Source organism: Cheilinus undulatus, linkage group 9, assembly GCF_018320785.1.
Source record: "Cheilinus undulatus linkage group 9, ASM1832078v1, whole genome shotgun sequence".
NCBI classification, from domain to species: Eukaryota; Metazoa; Chordata; class Actinopteri; order Labriformes; family Labridae; genus Cheilinus; species Cheilinus undulatus.
In genome coordinates, this window is record NC_054873.1 from 4,662,620 (window position 1) to 4,681,505 (window position 18,886).

Sequence of the window (18,886 nt, forward strand, 5' to 3'; positions counted from 1 at the left end):
TTCAGCTCCAAATTGAAGGAACTGTTATTCAGGATGCCAGCACCAGTGTCACTGGTAAAACACCTGTTTACTGATAAATCTCAGCTGTGTCTGGGCTCATTCTCTCGGTTTGGCAAACATTCATGCCCCACCTGCAGAGAACAGTCCTGCAAAGAACCATGGACCTTGACTTTGAGGTGCTGACCCTCATCCCAGACTTTGCGCCCCTCTCCAGACCACCCCAGCGTCTGAAGAAGCCAACATGACAAGTTTTTCCTCAATCATGACAAAATTCAGAAAAGAGCAGGACATTGAAAATGAGCTGAGTGGCTGTACTCAGCTGCAGAAGTTGCATACTGCAGAAATGTAGGATATTTTCACAAATGGTGTGACTGTGTTTAACATATGTGTGCAAGGATGAGTATTTTCATCTGCCAAAGTGAGGCAGAAAAAGGTTGGGAACCTCTGCTCTAGTGTTTCTGCAGAAATTGGCTGTTTGTAGAGAAAAAGACTGATTCATAATTTTAATTCTGAACCAGCAATGATTTCTCTCTTTCTGCTCTTAGATCCTGTCAAACCGTTCCAACTCGATCCTCACTTCTCAGTTTGTTGCTCCTACTTTAAACGATGGCATAAAAGGGAAAGTCTTGGCATTTAGAAGCATTTTATCACTGCCCACTGACTGAAACACTACAAACTTCTCCATCTCTCCCATATTGTCTGATTGGCCTCATTCTGATGTAGAAGTGAAGAGAACTGCAACACACATGGACCTGCCAAACCAGGTTCAACAAGGCTATTGTCTTTAAAGGCCTACAACAATGTTGCCACTATTTATAACCATAAATCAAAACCCGTATAGTATTTTCACTCTTCCCAGGTTGAAGATTGAACCCCATCTGTTCAGTTTGAAGCTGTGATTTCTGTGTGATCTGGATTTCAGTGTGACAGTTTATCTATTTTTATAAAAGGTAAAGTTTGGTGTTAATCCTACCAATGTTTTTGGCAGAAGTCTTCTCCAGAAGTACTATAAAGAATGTTCATTTTGGTTTCTTTTCCTATCATACATATGTGGGTTTAGAATCAAAGTCCTTGCCTTTCTTTTTCTTCCTGCCAGCCCCCCCCCCCCCCCCCCCGGGAATAATTTGACTGCTCTCAGTGAAAACAGATCATTTTTCAAAGCCGGCTCTACTGCAGCGTTACCGGTAAATGTATGGATGCATGGTTGGTTAATGGAGCTGAAACCACTTCCATCAGAAGCCTGGCAGAGGGACGAGCACACTCGATTTGATGGGAGGTATGTTTCAGATTATTCTCTTAGTAGTTTTTTATTTTTAGCTCGAAATTTCCAAGAGCTGCTCACTGGTGGTCGAGGTTTGGAAACAATCAGGTGTGAGAGACGGATCACAGGTAGCACTCCAGCAGCGGTCCGGGAAAAAGGTTGTGCTTTGGTTTATTCAGGTATGAAATTATCTGAGGAGGATTTCAAAGGTTCTTTAGTTTTTGTTTGGTTGCTGTGAAAGAAGAGGTCTAACTTTATCCAAGGCCACAAATGATATACTGTTGAATGATTGGTTTTAAAGATATCTAAAGGACTGATTCTACAGCCACTTTTCATTTTACAGGCTCTGTGTCAAGTAGTTTTAGTTCTTCTGTGAATTTCAGCTTTTAGAAAACAGTCTTTTTTACATTAGGAGATGCTTAGATAACATCCAGGTGCAAAAACACCTGTATGCAGAGAAGAGAGAGCACAGGGAGACCACACAAGTGTACATATCATCCATAGCTTTTAAAGTTATAACACTGGCTGTTCACAAGGCCTGTATAATGAATAAGGAAACCATAGCAGGGACCCAGAGAAATCTCACTGAAAACTTTGGGCTTTTACTTTGAAAAGCACGCCACATGTAGTACTATTTACACCTAAAGTCAGGGGTTTATGGATGGATGTAGCAGGGAGCTGACCAGCATTGGTGGTTTACCATTAAGCAAAGGTAGGCAGCTGCCTGGGGCCTCATGCTTCAAAGGACCACATCCACCATGTACACCACCCTAAAGATGCAGATGTAGCAGTTTTTAACAGATTGTTTTCCCATGCCCCTGCTACTCAAGGACATCTAGAGCTAGATCAGGGTTGTGTCAATCCTCCACATTTACGCCTTAACGCAGCCTCGATTTTGGCCCAAACATGCCTCAAATTTCAGCTCAGTGCTGTACATTTATGACTTTTAAATCAAAAACTTTTAAGTGTTTTCTCATAAATATGCCTGCATAATTATGGATTGTTTGTACTTGAATCGTTTGTCAAGAACAAGTATATTTAGGCATATTATGATGGGATTTTGTCAATGAAAACATTTCAAATTGATGTTTGATATATGCTAGTGCACTGATCATCAACAGGAGGTCTGGGGGCCACATCAGGCCCCCCGCAGCTTCCCATCTGGCCCCCAGAAGATCAATTAAATTCAGAGAATGTGCTGAGGACAAATACACATTGTTGCATTTAGGGTAAATTTTCTGTTTTTCTGTTTAATCAGTTTTATAGAATCTACCCATCAGCCATTAATAGCAAATAAGATGCTGTTTTCTGCATCCACTGCAGCTCAGGTGCTTTGAGAATAGGGCTGGGCAACTTATCAAATATAACCAAATCGCATTGTGGCCAATATTTACATTTCAAACAGTGCAATGTTTCTTTTATCCAAAATGTGTCAAAATACTAGTTAAATACATTTTTTGCTACAGAGATTTTATGCTCTACATCATTATTTGTTGCCAGGCAACCAGAGCAGCTGGCAGCAGGAAGGATGCACTCTTCAGTTACATCTTGGACTTGTAGTGTTTTTCACAATCAAGTTGACATATGTTGAAACCTGTGAAAACAAATAAGATGGATGGTCTAGGACACCTTTGAGAGGAAGACTGGGAAATTTCCATCAAGAAAAACCCATAAAAGGTGAAAAAGAAGACCTCAGTCTCAACTACAGCCCTGGCTAGCTTAAAAGCTAACAACAGCTGATATTAACTGCAACGAAACACTGCCTGATCAACAGGAGACTACTGAATGCTACCTATTGAGGTAGTACGGGGTGGCGCACAACAGAACTAACGGCGTTCCCACAGAGTTTACATCTTTCCTGATTGAGATTATCCGGAGAACGTGGCGCTCGGAGACTGACAGGAAGAGGACGTGGAGCAGCACAACACCTACAGCCAGTGAGGAGGAGGCAGAGACGACATTGTACGAGCAAGCGAAAGCGCGGCAAACAAACCAGGCTGCAGGCTAGGCTAGGAGCGGCCCCACACAAAGCTGCCCTACCAAGCATCTTTCTCCAGGATGCCTGCTCTCTCACCAGCAGGATGGATGATGTAAGGCTGCAAATTTATAACCACCGCTTGGATGACTGTGTTTGCTGCTACAGAGGAGACAACCAAACGTAATTTTGTTGCATTTTTACAATGCAATGACAATAAACAACTATCCATCTTATACATACATTCAAGTGTCCCTTTTTAGAATTATTTACAAAAGTTTTACATTTCTTGTTTTTCAGATATTTTTCTTAAAGGTCACATATTATGCAAAAATTACTTTATAAGGTTTTTCTGACAAAAGTATGTGCCCCTGGCCTGTCCGCAATCCCCTCAAGTACCAGAAAAATCCACTCCCTCCCTCCCTCCCCCTCTTTTTCATCCTTTCAGAAATTGTGTGCTGAAACAAGCTGTTCTCAGATGTCATGTAGGGGGTTAGCCCCGCCCCCAGGTTTGGTTGGCCCTCCCCACTTGGAAGAAAGTTCTGTCCTCCTCTCCTGGTGGAATAACAGGAGAGCCACATCCGTTAAGCCGCATCCATTTCCTGAAAGGGGTGTGGTCGGGGGCCAGCTTTTAGACATACAAAAAACAATACTGGTGTGTTTTATCAGCAACAAACTTCACAGGCTCTGAGGCTTTAAACTCGTCTTAAAGGGGTAAAATATGTCCCCTTTAATCAAAACGAGAATTGCATAAAAATGACCATCCCTTTCAATATAGCAATTGATATGAAATTTGCAATATGATCCAAAATATTTGCAATTAGATGATGTTTTTTTTTTGTCAAAATAGTTCATCCGTAGGTAAATGAATTGAATATTGTGCTGGTTATGATATAGAGTGAATTATTGCTCATCTTTGTTAAATAATACATAAGATAAGGAACCTGAAATATCTTTAATATTAAATCACAACTGCAGTATTGGGGGGAAAAAATCACAATTAAAGGTTTTGAAATTGTCCAGCCTTATTTGTAAGTGTACTTTTTACAGCCTGAGAATTAAAATTTTATTTTAAATTTAGTTTATTTTACTGTCTGGCCCCCACTGTGTCTGCATGGACATAAGCTGCCCCTTGTAAAAAATAAAGTTGACCCCTGTCCTAGTGAGTCCTGGGGGGCTTAGCTTTTCTTGAATATGAGTGGGGAGTGGGTGGGGGGGTATTTAAAGTATCAACAATAGTTAGGATGATTGTAAATAGTTCCAGATTTATCTTGTAGACAGCCCTAACAATACAAAGTTGATTAGCAGGAAAAGTAAGACGGCGTGTATCTTTGACAAACAACTGTTTCCGGTTGTTTTCCTCTCAGGACTAAAGAAATTCTCTTACCCCATGAGCACAGCCAGGGTCCACGTGGGAGGACCCAGCCTTTATTTGCTCCTGTATTCGCTCCTTATCGTAAAGAGCAGAGGGAGCAGTCACAGATTAAACTTGAGGAGTTCATGTTTAGTTCAACTTTGGCTTTGTGTCAAAGTGAATTATTTATCCAGAGGAGCTCGGAGCCGTGGGCCGGTCTGGCATCGATTAAGATAAGACTGTGTTGATGTCTGTGGTTCTTGTGGAGCGGCTCCATTCATTCAGGAGAAGCAAGAAAAAGAGAGAACGTCTAATTTTCATCGGCTCTGTTGGGAAACTTGGTTATGTTTGGAGCCATGGCTGCCGGTGATTGATATTTCAACAGATCTTTGGCTTCCCAGCGGTGCCACCAAACCAGATTGTTGAAGAGTGAAGGTTTGACAGAGGAAACAAGGGAGGAAAGTTTGCTCAATATACTACAGCTCTCTAACTCCACCGCTTTTATAAGGTCATTGAGGAGCGCTTATCTGGACTGAAGAACACCAGCGTCTATCTTTGATGTAAGCGTCCTGCTGTAGCACCTCTCCCACCTCTCAGGAGCTGGTTTCTCACCAGTTCCTCCTGGAAAAGGAGAGGCTTTCATACCCAAAGAAAACATGTTTGAACACAGGAGTAAATGACGCTGACAGTTTGATGGAGGGAGGAAAAAGACAGGAACGCTCTGGGCACACTCAGAGATGCCAGGAGAGGGAGAAGGCTGTCCTTGGTTTGATGTTTGGGAATCGAGCCGAACCCCTGATGGAGGGCCGAGGGGCAAGAGCCAGAAGAACAGATTCCCTCACATTGACCATCTGGCACATAAATATGTTCCAACGCTGATCAGACGTCACCAAGTCACATTAATGCAGCATGAAAGCTTTACAAACCATGAAAGTGTTGGACGGTTCAGGCCTCTGCTGTCCAGTAATTTACCACAACTGAAGACCGGAAACTGTACAGCATAAATATCCACATTCTGTACAAGGCAGTGCATGAATCGAGACAACTGTGGGGCTATTAGATGGATCAAATCTGTCAACAACACTACCCAGGAAGCTATGAAGATAAATTTAGAATTGAAATGATAATTTTTTATTAAGCAAAAATGTCAAACGGGTTTGATTAACCATAAGGCCAGAGATGGGGCTCAGTGTAAAATGACAAGTGTTAACTAACCACAAATATAAAAAAAACAGGAGCAAAATTAATGGGAGCTCAGCGTTAGTTCATGCAGAACACCGTAGTCAAACGCCTAGCTGTGATCAGCTGAAAGCCAGCAGATCTTAATTATTGTCTCCCAGCTCCCACAGCCAATCACAGCTCTTTCTCTCAACACAGCGGTGTATTTAAAAAAGTTATTCTCACTCATCCCTGCTTGCATCAGTGCTGATGCACCATGCTGCTGCTGCTGCTGCTGCTGCTGCTGGCAAAGCTTCACCTCCTCCACCCCAGCCTCCTCCTTTATAGCATAAAGCTTGTTGCACCCTCTTGCTTTTGATCTAATTATGGCATTGCCATAAATGTATCTACCCATACGGGGCTTTCTAGCACATGTGCTTCCTGAAAAGTCAAAGCAGCTGCTTGACTAACCCATGGAGCATCTTTAGAGCAGAGCTTTCTCCACCAAGTAAAACTGCAATAAAATGGTTAAATGTATTATGAGTGTTCCTGACTGAAATTAAAGTTTACTGATGAAAACTGATCTAAAACACTTTGATTTTTTTCAACCAGAATGCAATAACTAGAGATGGGCAAGATCTTATCCAGCATCAGTATCAGGTCCAATATTGGCCTTGTTTTTATATCAGTCATTGAACTAAAGGCGCCAATCTACGTCACTGATCTTTGGTTTAAAAAAACACCAATATTGGATCCAAATTCAAACATTTTCGCTGGGCCGTGAGATTAATGCATGACATTGTGCCGTAAACAACGATGCTGCTAGCATAGCAGGATGCTATGTTACAGACTACCACTCAGTCCACCAGTGTTGGGGGAAATGTGTGATAAAGTAATCTGTTTACTTTTTTGTTGTAACAGGTATTGTAACAAGTAGAGGTGGGAATCTTTTGGGCACCTCATGATTCGATTCAGTAACGATTCATAGGGCTACAATTCGATTCCTAATTGATTATTGATGTGTTTTGATGCACTTTGAGTTTTTTTTTACATTTCTGATGTTCTTACTGAGTCAAACATCATAAAAACATTACATTTGTGTTGAGAAAAAAAGAGAAATTGAATGTCTACTATCCTCTAATGGAGGATGTGTGTAAACTAGAAATTTAGAATTGCACTGAACCAAAGGCTGCAGCATTCTTTCCTTGTAACATTTCTGAAATCGCAAACATAAAAATGTCCTTTTTCACACATGAACAACTGGTAATCTGAATCTTGCTGTTACGAGATGCCTGTCAGAATTCCACCTTTTTGTTGCTGCTATCCCACAGTATCAAATATTTAAATTATTATCGATTATTGGACATTTATAAATTGATTCAGAATCTTCCACCTCCACATCAAGTTGCATCTAAGAACCGATTTTTTCTCCCACCTCTAGAAACAAGTTAGTTTTACAGTTCAAGTAATCTGTTATTAGTTATATTTTCATGAAAGCAATCAGTTTCTGAAAGAAAAATTCCCATTTTCCTTTCTCTTTTGTGGCCACAAAAAGAGAGAGGATAAAACAAGTCCTTCGAAGTATTTGCACTGTTTTTCTTTCTTTTTTAAGACAGTTTGTCTTATCCCAGTGCTGCAGCGGCTTGTATTAAATCCACAATTAGTGATAAATTTCAGAGCTCCATGATACACACTGTCCAACATATGGAGAGTAGAGGCATTCAGGTACAAAACATCACCATAATCAAGAAAAGGTATTTAAAAGTGGACTCAACTCATTTCTTTTAGACCATAAAGGAGAAACAGGACATGTTTCTGTAGTAAAATCCCAGTAAAACCTTCAGCTTTCAAGTTTTCCTCAAGTAAAAACCCTGAATATTTAAAAGAAGTTACCAGCTAGATATAAAGCACATGAGTTTAGTTTTATCTGTGTTAGAACAAGTTGGGAAAGACATTAGGAGTGGCTGTAGACCTCTATGGTGGGGCTTTTTAGGCTCATGCGTTGCAGACCTCTGCAATGGTTCAACCTTGACCGTTAGGTGGGAAGTGAAGTACTAACTCTTGTTGGGTTTCCCCTTAGTTTATGGTGGTTTATTTTAAATTTTATCCCCCTCGTCTTCCCCCTTACTCTAACCCTAACCTTTAGGGTTCGGGAGCCTAACCATAACCCTCTTTGGGTTTTTCCTCAGTCTGTGGTGTTTTATATTAAAACGTATCCCCCTGAATAAATTTTCAATTGTATTCATAAAATTCTGGAAAATATCCAGTTACCATAACCTCTGACTGCGAGCGAAAAATAATCGTCCTTCAGTATGTCATTCTGGTTTCAACTTGGGTAACATAACTTCCTGCCCCATGGCTGCAGACCTCTACCATGGGGTGACCTCAACCATAGAGGTTGCCCCATGGTAGAGGTCTGCAGTCAGATCCTCTTTGATCTTGGACTACATCAAAAGCATGCTAAAGATTTTTAAAGGCTTTTGCAGGTGCACATAGGTAAATAACCATATCATCAGCATAAAGGTGAAACTAAGTGTTTGGAAGTATTCTGTCCAATAGTAAATAAGAGTTTTCCCAAAACTTAGGTACCCCCTTGTAGATTTGTAGAACCTCTGATGCAACACCTGTATGAAGGGGTAGAGCTCACTGAACCTACCTTTTACAAAGCAACTTCAAAAATAGCAAAATGTCCCTTTAAACCTGCTCAAAAACCTGCAAAAGCTGTCCTAGTGATACTGACATTCCTTTAGAAGGAAATCATAATGCTGTTGTCTTCGGCATACTGGGATTATTCGCTCAAAGATTTATGGTAGCATGGCAGCAAATGTTAGGTAGAGATTCATTCTGTCTTTTGTTTAAACTGTACTGTAACAATTTCTTTAGTCAGACAGGAGTGTTTGTTTACCTGCTTTACATGTTTCAGCTACTTCCTGTAGCCTTCCTCAGAAGCAGCCTACAAGACACGTCACAGCACCATCACGTAACGCTTCTGAGGAAGGCTACAGGAAGTAGCTGAAACACGTAAAGCAGGTAAACAAACGCTCCTGACTAAAGAAATTGTTACAGTATGGCAGCAAATGTATGAAAACTTACATCTGGAACACCTACAAGTGCTTAAAAATGGGTGTAAATGCAGTCTTAGTGAAAAGCTGACATGATATCTGCTGTCAAACATAATAATGTCCTGCTGCTCAGCTTAGTTCAGTGAAAGGAGAAAGTCTGAGTCCCATCACTGTTTCCTGAACTTACTTATACATGTTTTTGGCAAACAGATTAGCACTCCAACTGTGCACTAACAATGACTGTGCCATGGCCTTTCTCCTCCATCATCACTTCAAACGCTCAGTAACATGACTCTGCATCAGGACTTTCCATGAATCACACAGAAAGCTGGTCAAAAAGTTAACCAGAGCAAAGAAAAGCACTTTTAACAATTATCCCTGGTGCCTGAATGTGGTGAGGATTCATGTTTCTCACACGAGAGCGAAGACACAAAAGCAGCTGAAGAAGTAAAAACTGGAAAACAGGAAGCAAAAAGACGGAAATCTTTCCACCCAGCAGAGCCAAAGCTAATCACAGCCTGGTGATCTCGGTGCCAGGGCGAACATGATTGGTGAGCTCTGGTTTGAGGTGGATTTGTCAGATGGAGAAACCAGACGGATGACCTAAGAGGAAGACAAAACGCTAAACTAAACGGAGGTGAAAATAATGAAAGGGACCATGGGATATTTTTCAGACTGAGCTACGTAATAAGCCTTCCTGAGTGCCTTTGTTTATTCTGATAGTGTTTACTTTACCAAAATATCCTTTTGTTTTCAGCTTAATGTCAGAGCTCAACAGACTCATAGCTGCTTCCTGTTGGTTCGGCTGGACAAAGTGACGTCAAGGCTAACCGTCTACGGAGGAGGAAGGTGCAGAAATCTTTTTCATTGGTAGAAGCAATGAGAGATTATCAGATTACATGTTTCCTCTTTGCAAAGACGTGTTTTCAGAGGAGCTTTTTAGGATTTTTGCAGACTTTCAGGATTTGTGATGATGGTTTAGGCATTGCTATGATATGACAATGGCCATATATTGGCTTTAGAACATTGTTTTTGCATTATCAACTTCATATTGATATAAAATATGATCAGTTATAGCTGAAACATTCATTCTTTCATCACCAGACCACACTTAACCACTCACACCCATGCATTCACTGATGGTGGAGGCTGCTTACAGTGTTAACTAATCCCATTCATAGGCATCCAAACACATTCACACACCACTGATGCAGCAGTGGGAGCAGTTCTGGCTTAACTGTCTTGCCTAAGAACACATTGATGTGACTGCAGGAGCTGGGGATTGAACCCATGACCTTCCAGTTGACTCCACTGACTAATCCACAGCTGTCCCTTCAACTTAACCTTAAATTTTTCACCTATTTCATTCCAATCTTGTACACCTCTACTATAAAGGAATAAACAGTGGCAAGAAAAAGTTTGTTATCCCTTTGAAATGATGCCGTTTTCTGTACTGATTGCTCATCAAATGTGTGCTGATCTGCCGAATACCACACAAATAGTTGTAATATTTAAAGTCTTTATTGGACATAGCCATTAAATATCTGGGAAAAGTAAGTGAACTTTAGGCTAATGACTCCAAAAAGAGCTAATTGGAGTCAGGAGTTGGCACACCTGAAGTCCAATCAATTAAAGGAGATTAGAGCCAGGTGTAGGTGACTTAAGAAAACACTGAAACTCTATGAGTTTGACTTTGATCAGGAATTGTTGAATTGTGTAAAACTGGAAGGGGTTCCAAAGTCATGTCAAAGCCTTTGGGTATTCACCAGTCCACGGTTAGGCTAACTGTGCGCAAATGGAGACAATGCAATACTGTGGATACTCTAGCAGTGGTCGTCCAGCCAGGTTGGCTCTAAGGGCACAAGGGAGAATGCCCAGGGATGTAAAAAAGAACCCTAGAGTAACAGCTAAAGGCTTACAGTAGGGGTATCCAAACTTTTTCCACTTTTTCGGTGTGGCCGTTCCGAGACCCCCCTGCCTTTCCTCTAACCTACATAAAAAGCATCAGGCAGGAACAGCACATGTTCCTGCTCTTACTATGCTGATAAGGAAAGCCTAAGGCAGGGAGAAGAGCAGCAAAAATCCCAGAGCAGAGCAGGCATCAATGACAACAGAATGACACTGATTAAGTCAGAAGCAGAATGAAGGAGGAGCTGGGGTGGAGGAGGGTTGCAAGAGCAGCTTGCAGAGAGAGAGAGGCAGAGCATAGCCAGGCTAGAGCAGTTTAAATAACGTAGCATGAGAGCGTTTTGACAATAAGGTGCTCAGAGCATGTTTGTTTGGTTTTTGGCAACGCTTCACTGTTTTTGGGGAAGCCAGTCAGATTCCAGGGGGCCCTGTTTGGTCCTCGCTACCACTGCCTCAGCCCCTTGAATATTATTGGTAGTCTAGTTGCTGCTGCAGTCAGGGAGTTAAAAAACAAAATACTGATATTATTTTGGTTGCCAGTATGTTTACCATGTAGAGTTTTGTCTCTAGTAAAAGAAACCTCACATCAATAAAATCTTTTTGTCAAGATGTTTGTTTACAGAATTAGCATGGTCGCCCTGCCTTGTGCTGATACTATAAAGTACGATACAGTTATGAACAAGTTTCATGTTGAATGTGGGCCATATTTAATTTGATTTATTGAATTTTCTGCAGTTTAGTTTGGACACCCCTGGCTTAGAAGATTAATTGGAAAAAGTCAACACCTCTGTTCATGGGTTTGCCTTATACTAAAGATTGAACAGGCGTGGTGTCCATGGCAGGACACCATTGAGGAAGCCGCTGCTTTCCTAAAAAAACATCACTGCATGCCCAAAGTTTGCCAAGGAGCACCTTGGCACCCCACAACACTACTGGAGCTGAGGTTGAATTGTTTGGGGAGAACATGCAGCACTATGTATGGCGTAAAAAGGGGAGCGCATACCAACATGAGAACATTAGGCCCACAGTGAAGTAGGGTGGAGTCAGAGTTTGGGACTGCTTTGCTGCCTTGGGGTCTGGGCCATTTCCCATCATGGTGGGAAAAATGAATTCCCAAGTTTATCCAGGATAAATTCAGGGTCGCTGTCCTCTCCCTCAGTGGTTCTCCACCTTGGGGTCGGGACCCCCTTGGGGGTTGCCGGACTCTGAGAGGGGGTCACCAGATGCCTCAAAAAAACTAGGAATATTTTTTAGATGACACTGTTGCCACTTTACACCAATTTTACCAAGTGTTAACCCTTTTTCTTCACTTTTTAAAACCAATTTTAGCACATTTTTGCCACTTGAAACCAACTTTTGTCTATTTTAAACCCTTTCCATCACTTCTTTTTGCCTGTTTTTGCCACTTCAAAATCAATTCTTGCCACTTCTGCCTATTGTTGCCTCTGTTGACCCATTATTGCCTCTATACACCACTTCCTTTTGCCCATTTTAACCACAGTTAAGCTATTTTTGCCCATTTATATCAATTTTTCATCCCATTCCATTTAATTTCCACCATTTTTTGCACATTATAGCCATTTCACCCATTGACTGTGACTGTTATTGCCACTTTAACCTATTTTTGGTTATTTTTTGCCACTTTTATCTAATGTTTCCAACTTTTAACCCGTTTATGTTCTTTAAAAAATCCAATTTCACCACCTTTCCACCATTTTTAGCCATTATTAACCAATTTTTGCCACTTTCAATCCATTTATGTTCTTTAAAAATACAATATTACCAACTTTTTACCTTTTTAGCCATTATTAACCAATTTTTGCCACTTTCAATCCATTTATGTTCTTTAAAAATCTAAATTTCACCACCTTTTCACCATTTTTTATCCATTATTAACCAACTTTTGCCACTTCTTATCCATTTATGTCCTTTAAAAATTCAATATTACCATATTTTCACCATTTTTAGCCATTATTAACCAATTTTTGCCACTTTTAATCCATATATGTTCTTAAAAAAATCCAAAATCCAATTTCACACCTTTTGACCATTTTTAGCCATTATTAACCAATTCTATCCACTTTCAATCCATTTAATGTTCTTTTAAAAATCCACTTTTTCCACCTTTTCACCTTTTTAGCCATTATTAACCAATTTTTGCCACTTTTAATCCATTTATGTTCTTTTAGAATCCAATTTCGCCACCTTTTCACCATTTTTAGCCATTGTTAACCAATGTTAGCCATTTTTAGCCCATTTTAATTATGTTTTTAACAAACGTTCTTTTCATCTAAAGAAGGCTAAATGAATAAGTAAAGATATTTGTTTTCTTGATACGAGTGGTTATTATTAAGGTCAAATATAAAATATGGTTTTCAAAGCTTAACTTCACAGTGGACCATGGTTTTGCTGACCTCCATGGGCCCTCAGTTTGGCTGGGTCCCAGAAACCTCCCCCTTTATGCCTCCTTATGGACGGCCTTGTCTGCACACAACTATTCTTGAATGTTCATGGCTGTTCAACCACCTTCAGGTACAGTGGGGGTCCCCGGTCTCTGGCTCCTGTATTTTGGGGGTCGTGGGCTGAAAAGGTTGAGAACCCCTGCTCTAGCTGAAGCTCAGAAGAAGCTGAGCTATGCAGCAGGACAATGATCCAAGAGAGACATTCAGGAAGAATGATCCAAAATTCCTCCTGTAGTTGTGTAGGTCTGATCCACAACTATCGGAAAGGCTTGGTTCAGGTTATTGCTGCCAAAAGAGGTTCAACCAGTTATTAAATCCAGGGTTCACTTCCTTTTTCCAGCGTTTGGGGGGTATTAGGTGAAGAACATCTTTGTGCTGAATGCATCTTTGAGACAGATTTAAGTGTCAGTGTTTTAGAGGTCAGAAGCAAAGATATTAAATCCACTATTTCTACAAAGGGAGTGTGCACTGCTGGAAATGTATTTTATGTTGTAAGCTGTTGCTTGAAAAAGAGCTAAACAAACAAACATTGATGGCATTGACATCTAGCTTTAGAAAACTATCAAATAAGTGTCAAAGAGACGTGGTTGAATGGGAATGCAGTGAGACAGAATATAATAGACGTGTTTATCACTTTTGCATGAAGAATAAGTCTTTTTGACATGCAGTTAGATGAGATTAGATCAGACTGGATTAAAAGTCTGCTGTTGGGAATACTGCAAAAGAACGGACTGCTCAGTGCATGCTGACTCAGCACCAAAGCAACACAACACACACACATATATGAGATATAAGAGAATCCATATAGGAATCAATTAGAGCATGAAAATGCTACATGCAAACTAGATGCAAGAGTCTTAAATATGCATGATAGTGTAAAGACAAAAATACTTGCCATCACTAAAGGCTGGAAAATAAATAAAACACAAGCTATGGGTTGCATGCCATGCCACCACACAGGCGAGTCCAGGAATGGACAAGTGTCATGTTCAAGGGGCAGAAGGCACCAAGGATGGAGTATTCTGTAGCCACCGTGCTAACTATGGAGAAGATTGAGGAGTTATCTGACAGACAAGCCAATAGATATTCTGCTAAAACTCAAATAAAGAGCAGTAACAATGTTTTGCACCACAGCAAAAAATGTGCTTCTGTTTTTCTTTCATGAATGCTTCTCAAACTGTCAGCACGTACCCAAACCAATGTGCAACCTTCCTCTTTACGTTAAAGTTTGTGTTAGACAGTTAAATCTGAATTTCTAAGAGGAACTGAAACACCATGTTAGAGAGTGACTCTGTGAAATACAAATACAATATTTGCCTGTGGATACCACATTTATCTATGCATCTTATAAAGGCACAGAATATTTGGTACTTTCTTTATTTTAACAACAAATTAAGCAGGAAAACTTTTGCACACAACATTTTTGTGCAATTTGGGATTATGTATAAATCTAAAGATTTTGAAAATGATTTTGGCTAATAGTGGAGGTCTGCGCTCTCTGAATGCTTTTGTACTTTTCAAACTTATGGAGACGGACCCGCTTAAACATATGGCATTAAAAAGTATTGAAATTTTGCTTGCATATGCTGTATATCATTCAAACCAAACTACTTCCTGTGGCTGATCTGTGAATCTAAAATCCTAGTTTAAAAGTCAACACCACTATGACTTTCTCCAACTTCTGTTAGACATCTTTACCAAGAAAAGCACCAGAGTTTTTACACAAATAAAGTACGAAGTAAAAGTGTCTCTTGTTCTGCTGCATCAGAGAACATTTGCTGCAATGATGCAGACAGGAGTTTTAACAATGCATCCACCTGCTGACTTTAACCGTCAGTCAGCCGTCCTGAAGGCCGAGCATCCTTCTGATTACCTGCACAGATTAAATCTCAATCCTGAAAATCCTGTCAGCTAATCAAGGCTCCCAGCTCCATCCTTGTGATCCCTCACCTCCGTCACTTTCACTCCGCGCGTCTGAGCAGACAGCAGGCTCAAAAACATCAGACTCCCATAAACACAAAGAGCTTTTTTACAGCCTCTCTGATGAACTTTAATCCAGCTGTTTAAGAAACCGTGACCTCCCGTGTCGCCGGCTTTTCTTACATTTTACTGTAAGTCATTATGAGTCACAGCATCTGCTAAATGACTGTAAGTGTACATAAATGAGGCCTTTAAAGTCGACATTACTGCTGATGTGCAGCTTTCAAACAGCCTGTTGTGTAAAACTCACTCTAGACATGAAAAAGGAGCTGCTGTGCCTCCAATTTCAAAATAAGAGAAACTTTCTCAACTGAGGGTATTCTTAAGGGTAAGCCAACATTCCTGACATGACAGGGCACTCCTCCTCTTCCTCCTCCCCCTTCCTGCATCACCCAAAAACAGACCATGCTGTAACACCCAGGGTTGCCGCCTCCCTCAGAGTTAAAAATACACTTTAATTTCCTCTTTGTGCAACCGAACAGAAGCTGCAGAAAAGTGTTTATAATCCGGATAAAAATGACACAAACAAGCCTTAGACATCTGCAGGTGAAAACTTTGAACTCAAGATGAAACGCTCACCTGTAGATGCTGCAAACCGACCAATACTGAGCAGCCCAGTGGGAGGTTGGGGTGTCTTCTTCGGGGTCACCACAGGGGTCATGGTGGCCCTCTGCGGCGTACGTCCGAATGGCTCGCAGTCATTCTCGTCTGTCTGAAACCAAAGCCAGCCTTCTACACTTATATACAGCCCAGAGAGGAGTGCAGAGAGAGAGAGAGGGAGGAGAAATCGTCACCACCACAACACAGCGATTAGAGAGCAGAGAGGGAGGGAGGGGGGCGAGAGACACAGAAACACAGCAGAGAGAGAGAGGTTTATAATCCCTGGGAGTTTGCTGAGCTCCTCTGAGGTCTGATCCTCTCTGGAAGAAAAGACTCGACTCATCCACTCCAATCGCTTTTAGACAGACGTAAACAAACATGTCAACAACCACGAATTTTAACTGAAGTTAACCTGCATGAATGAACTTTACCTTACTCTGCGTTTGGATGAAAGAGAAAATAGGCAACAGTTTACAGACAGCTTAGATCAGTGAAACTCAGCGTGTGGCTCATTTGTGATGATTTGAGGCTCTTTTAAAATATTATTCCCCCAGAAAATCTAATAAAGGAAAATTTTACCTCAGAAATTTTCCATTGTAAGTAACATTAATCAGTTTGTTTCCCACTCTTACACAGTCGGCTTTAATTGTCAAACTTGATTGTCAACCTCTATTTTGTCTGCATATTTCCATTGGCCTTTTTTGTATTTTTTTTTTTTTTTTTTTACTAATTTCCTTCCATTTTTACTGCTTTTAGCCCATTTTTGACACTTTTATCCTGCTTTTTGGAATTTTTTGCCCCCGTTTTTTTAGCCTTTTTTGCCACTTTTCGTCCATTTAAGCTGCCTTTTGCAATTAAATGCCACTAATTTCCCATTTTGCCACTCTTTCATGCTTCTTGCCAATTTTTCCTACCTTTTTTTCTGATTTTGAGCATTTTGGTGGCTTTTCACTCATTTTTTGCCACTTTTGGACCATTTTTGCCCCCTGTAACTCACCTTTCTCTCAATTTTCTCCCAGTGTTTGCCACTTTAAACTCATTTTTGCTGCTTCCTCTTGTAACTTTTCTCCCTTTTTGACAATTTCATCCTGCTTTTTGCAATTTTTTGCCCCTTTTTGCCACTTCTTGCCCATTTAAGCTGCCTTTTACAATTAAATGCCACTTTTCGCCCATTTATCACACCTTATTTTCTAAATTGTTGCCCATTTTAGTCACTTTTAAATTATTTTTTGCAGCATTTCTCCAACTTTTAACTCATTATTTGGTCACTTCCCACCCATTTTTGCCACTTTTTTCTTAGTGTTCGCCGCTTTTTGACCATTTTTGCCCCCTTTAACTTATTTTAATTACCACTTTTCAGTTAGATTGTGGCTCTTGCAAATTTATTTTTTAACAATTTGGCTCTTTGGGTGAGCAGGGTTGAGTTACACTGGTTAAGATGTTTTTATGTATTTCTGCCCATTGTTTCACAGTTGAGACCCTGGGTTATCAGGGGCCCAGATGTGTTGGGATATTGGGATATTTCTTCTCTCTGCAACATACAGCGTAGTTAAAAGGTATTTGCCCCCTTTCTGATTCCTGAGTTTTTTGCATATTTATCACACTTAAATGTTTCGGATCATTAAACCGGTTTTAATATTTCACACAGACAATCCAAGTAAATAGAAAATGCAGTGTCTGACTTATAATTAAATTTTTTAAGGGGGGGAAAAAATCCAAACCTATCTGTGGTTAATCACAGTTAACTCATGATTTAACAACGGGGGCAATTACTTTTTCACACAGGGCCAAATACACAGCCCCCCCCAGAAAAAGAAAATCCTTGTTTAAAAATGACAATGACATTTTGTATGAACTTGGGTTGTCTTTGTGAAATATAAAAATTGAGTTGATGATCCAAGTGTGATAGATATACAACAACAAAAATCAGGAAAGGGGAAAACTCTTTTTCATGGCACGTTATGCTGTGTAAGAATAAGTAGAAGACCCTAACCCTCCCAAAACGCCTGAAGCTGAAAGTTACCAAAAAACCCCAGCAGTTTTTATCAAGATGGACTGATAAATATGAGTCAAATGTTTTTGGAGTTATTTTACAAGCTGTAGGGAGTTAATTAAATAGAATTACCCATAATACCACAGCCTATTTTTTTCCTATGCACATCTTTTATATTTCATCTTGTTCTGGGGATGAGAACTAGTTGGCGATCAATGCCTTATTTCCTTTTTTATCCAGAGCAAATTCCTTTTTCCGTGGTTAAGTTCATGTTAAAATCTTTGATCTACGTATAAAGCATGTCTGTAACAGGAAGTCAGTTACCCTGAAGACAGCAGAAAAATCCAAAATGACACAAAACCGTTTCAAAATTCTGTGTTTCCTCTAATAAAGGATGGGAATCAAACTGCAGCTGGGCCCCGTTTTACAGGGGTCTTGGTCAGAGGTGGAAAAAGTAAGCGTAAATATCTGAGATTAATCAGGTTTAAAAGTCCATCAAACAACACAGAAGTAGCAGGATGATGTGCCTAAGAGCCAATTTATATAGGAAGGAAAAAACACCAACGCCTGAGAGTGATAAAGGCACCATGTGAAGTCTTGAACCACTTTCTTTGTTTTTCTGAGCGGTTTACTGTTTTATTTGTTCTCCTGCCCGGGCAAAAAGTCATCATGATTGTGGGTGACATGGTACACATTCCTTCCTATACCAGCGTGTATTAGTGTACGGCTATAAGGCTCCAAAAATGAAAGGATTAATGCTCCAGCAGAAACAACACGCCTGATAAAAACACCCCAAATCTGCTCTGCACATGTTTTACAAGAAAAGAAATAAATTCAGTGTGTACAAAAGTCCTGCATGCAAGATGCAGAATCAAGGCTGAACATGAGGGGGGAGAAAGGGGAGAGCTTTCTGGGGTCCAGCCAAACTGGGGGCCCATGGAGGTCAAAGAAGAAGCAGGAAAAATTGGCAGAAAGTGACAGAAAAGAGAAAAAATGGGCAAAAACCAGCTAAAATGGGATAGAAGAACCACAGAATTGGTATAAAATAGACAAAACATGACAATTATGGGTTTAAGATGACAAAAAGTGGCAAAAAAGGGTTGGAAATGGCAAAAAGGTGGTATTAATAGCCA

General features: G+C 40.4%; 1 protein-coding gene across 2 annotated transcripts in view; it reads right to left on the bottom strand.

Moving 5' to 3' along the window:
• Positions 1 to 15,860, bottom strand: part of LOC121514550 (hyaluronidase-4) — a 29,391-nt gene extending 13,531 nt beyond the window's left edge. Inside the window, exon 1 of one of the 2 annotated variants that reach the window (XM_041794699.1) lies at positions 15,740 to 15,860. The gene's annotated coding sequence lies outside the window, so the exon portion shown is untranslated. The remainder of the gene's footprint in view (positions 1 to 15,739) is intronic. The other variant, XM_041794701.1, reaches the window with a different exon arrangement.
• Positions 15,861 to 18,886: the final 3,026 nt, after the last annotated feature.